Source organism: Dipodomys merriami, unplaced genomic scaffold (genome assembly GCF_024711535.1).
Source record: "Dipodomys merriami isolate MVZ:Mamm:240054 unplaced genomic scaffold, mDipMer1.0.p SCAF_164, whole genome shotgun sequence".
Classification (NCBI taxonomy): domain Eukaryota; kingdom Metazoa; phylum Chordata; class Mammalia; order Rodentia; family Heteromyidae; genus Dipodomys; species Dipodomys merriami.
The window spans coordinates 1-4,303 of NW_027202982.1; positions in this window are offsets into that span (position 1 = coordinate 1).

The following is a 4,303-nucleotide window of genomic DNA, read 5'->3' on the forward strand; positions in this document are numbered from 1 at the left end:
TTCACGAGTAAGCAATTGTTTATCAGAGTAAGCTATTATTTCTATGACCGTCAATTCCAAGATTTATGCCATAAAGTTATCCTAGCCCAACAGTTTCCAACTTGTAGGGTGCAACTTAAAATTCCTTAATTCACATCATGAATAGCTTATCTCTATAGTGAAAATACTACACCTCTACTAATGTGATGCCCTCCTTTTTCTGGAAAGAACACCACAATAAACTGAGCTGCATCATTTTTCCCACAGTGGTACTCTTGAGATAAGAACACTTCCAAATATTATTTATATTTATACTTTATCACTATTATGGATATTCAGGATGCTAAGAATGTAAAATTATGGTTCAAAACACACCCAGGCAGGAAAATTTTTAGAAGTGTATCTCCAATAAACTTCTAAGAACAAGCCAGACACAAGTGGCACTGAGATTGAAGTGGTAGGGCATGAGACTTGAGCTCAGAGACAATGTCCAGGATAAGAGTTCAAGCCCTAGGACAAACCAATAAAACAGAAACAAAAATAAAATCGAACCCCAAACCTAGCATTTTTATCATTGTATGCAGATGCACATAATTAAGGAAATTGTTTCCTGTTTCATAGACGTAGAAGAAAGAAGATGTCACACAATTATTCTATTCATACCTTGTTATACCAAAGACTCAAAAAATGTTTCATGTTCCACTTAGGAGTACTGCTTTCTCTATATCACTCCCATAAATCTATATACTGGACTTAGCTTCAATGTTTCAATGTTGTCTTACTTGTAGAGTCTTTTATATTGTATTGAACCCTTATACTTAAACACAAAACTTCTATTTTTCCTATTATTGCTATTGGTTCTCTTATTTTTACCTCATGTACACCTGGGAAATTAATGCACAGCAATACACCCACAAGAAAATGATCTGAGAACTTTCTTCCCATTTAAAATTGACCTTAATTTACAGAGCACTTAAGAAGTTTGAACTCAATGTACTCATGGATTATGTATTTATAAGCAATTTAAATTTCATATTTTCTCTTTACTAAGTTGTCTCTGAAACCCGTGTTACCTCATGTCCAAAGCTGTCCTTGTGCTATTTCAATGAAGCCAAATAGCATTCATTTTATCTGGAACAGCACCATATATTCTTACTGGAAGTAAATGGAAGTAACTGATACTGGGTGTGGAAATTGATCCCAGAGAGGAATTGAACAGAGAGGAATGACAAAATTCAAGTTAACTTTTGCTTTCCTCTTTATTGTAAGAGGAAAGAATCCAAGGCTTGAAGGGACCTCTGTCATTGACTTTTTTGAGTGTGTTCTTTACTCATATAAACCTTCTAGTTGAGAGTATTACAAAAGGAAACAATGGCTATTTAAATGCCAGCATATAACAAAAGGAAATAACTTTGTTTTAAAAGTGTTCTACTAAAAGAAACAAAAACACGGAGGTTAAAAATGTCTTACGGATGAATGTTTCACTCCTCAGGTGATTCTCTTTTTGCAGGAGTCACTTAATTACTTTAGTCTGGTTCTGAATTTTCCATAGCAATAAGGATTCCAATAAAGTAGGATCCAATGAGTATGATCGGCAAAAGCAACCTCTTCTCAGACCAGTACTCCTTTAAAGAGGGACACAAAGAAATAACAAGTATTTGCTTTGTTTGTTTGTTTTTTTTTGTTTTTTTTGTTTTTTGTTTTTTTTTAGAGTTTGTGCTGGTTCTGGGGCTTGAACTCAGAAGCTGGAACTTGTCCCTGTACAGTTGTCTTTCCTGCCCACCTGACCCAAAAACTAGTACTCTACTGCTTGAGCCAAAAATCAACTTCTGTTTTTTTTTGGTGTTTAATTACAGATAAGAGTTGGACAGACTCTCCTAATTGGGTTGGCATTGAGATGAGATAGTAAGAAAGCTAAGTGACATCAATTGTTTGGACTTCTCTTTTGAAACAAGTAATATTAGATGAAGTTTATTATAAAACTAATATTTGACAATTTTTAAAAAAGAATATGTCCAGCAAAGAAGCCATAACATAAATAATTCAGCAAAAGTAGGTGCACTCAATAATTTAGGAATTACTTTCTCTGCTTGGGAAGATTACTCTTGAATTCATCATTCCTTTTGGGGAAACAAAGTTTTATTTGCACTTTTTTGTTGGTTGTGAGGCCTGAACTCTTATCCTGGTCGTTGTCCCTCAGCAATTCAAGTCAAGTTAAGTGCTCTACCACTTTAGCTACAGCACCACTTCTGGGTTTCCAGTGGTTAATTGAAGATAAGAGTCTCATGGACCTTCCTGACCAGGCTGGCTTTGAACCACATATTCTGGTCTCAACCTATTGAGTAGCTAAGACTACAGGCATGAGCCACCAGCACCCCGCTCATATTTGCATTTAATGCAGTTAATGACACTAAGTAGACAAAGAATGGAAATCTGAATCAAATGATGTGACATTGTACTTTTCAGAAAAATTGAGATAGCAATAAATATATCCTCCTTTTCCATTTTGTTACATTAATGGCTCATGAGCTGTGGGAACCTTACATTAGCGTTCTCTTCCATCTGTCTAGGTGTATTTAGTATTAGGGGATGTTCATATAGATATAAAGAAAGACAGATTTTTAGAAAACAAAGGAGTTCAGGTATGAAAGAACAGCATAGAAAGAAATACATTTATCACCCAGAGATTAAGAACTATCTTAAGAGATTTAGAATGCTTAAGGCAATGAGCAATAAGCCTGGTTGATACTAGTTCTTCAATAACCAAAGATGGTTCCCTAGAACGCTTTCTGCTATATCTTAGTTACTATCATTTATTCTTTCCACCTGGAGTTATTCCTTCTCTTCTGTCAAAACTGTTAATTAGCCACTGCCTTTTTGGTGCTATGACTGGCCTACAAAGTTTCCAAATCTCAGAGGACCCTTCACATTGTGATTAGCAGTGACAACTGAAAAGCCTGGAATCTTTGAATTTACAGAATTAATCTTCACCTGACATCTAAGCCCATACCTGGCATTAACTGTCATGACCTAATGAAAAAACATTTTTTTCAACACAGTATCCTAATATAAGTAAAGTACATGAATTAGGGACTATTGTCAAGTATCAGTACGGAAGGAAAAATTATATATTTCAAGTATGGGTTCTTTATTTTGCATTTACTAACTAAATATTTGTTGTTGCTTCTGTTGTTGTTGTTGTTGTTTTGCCAGTCCTGGGGATTAAACTCAGGGCAAGGGAATTATTTCTCAGCTTTTTTTGTTGTTGTTCAAGTCTAACACTCTACCACCTGAGGCACAGCATCAATTCCAGTATTTCTTTTTCTGTTTTTGTGGTACTGAGGAATTAAACCCATGGTTTTGTGCATGCTAGGCAATCACTGTACCATAAAACCACATTCCCTGAGCCCTAAATGACTTCCTTAAAATGGCATTACATTTTCATTCCGTAACTATGTATCATAATTTTGGCTAGAAATTTTTGCTAGAAAAGGACGTTGAACATAATACTAAGTCCAATAATTCTAGATGGACAATGAATAACTGTCATGGTTTAGCCATTGACAATGGGCCTTACCTCATGGAGCTGGTACAACAGACTGAACGAGACAGCTCCTGACCCACAGCCCACCTCCAGAATGAGAGAGCCTCCTTGGTTCCAGCCACATGGGGATGCTGGCCTCCTCCTCCAGCACCCATTCTATCAGTTCCTTAGAGAGAGAGAGAGAGAGAGAGAGAGAGAGAGTGAGAGAGAGAGAGAGAGAGAGAGAGAGAGAGAGAGAGAGAGAGAGAGAAAGAAAGAAAGAAAGAAAGAAAGAAAGAAAGAAAGAAAGAAAGAAAGAAAGAAAAAGAAAGAAAGAAAGAAAGAAAGAAAGAAAGAAAGAAAGAAAGAAAGAAAGAAAGAAAGAAAGAAAGAAAGAAAGAAAGAAAGGTCAGAATTACACTTAAGCCAGGTGCTGGTGGCTCAGGCCTCTAATCCTAACTACACAGGAAGCTGAGATGTGTGGATCATGATTCATAGCCAGCCCAGGCAGGAACATCTGTGAGACTCTTATCTCCAAAAGAATCACCAAAAAACCGGAAGTGATGCTGTGACTCAAGTGGTAGAGCGCTAGCCTTGAGCTGTGAAGCTCGGGGACAGCAACCAGGCCCAGAGTTTAAGTCCCACGACTGACAAAAAGTGGACCTTCCTATCACATGAAGTGGACTGAATAGCACTCATTGTCCTAGGGAGCATGGCAGAGAAGTCAGGCCAAGCTTCTTGTCAGCTGGGAGTCATGAGTATGTCACCTGGTTTCTGTGTGCCTAAGTTTCCCCAGCTGCA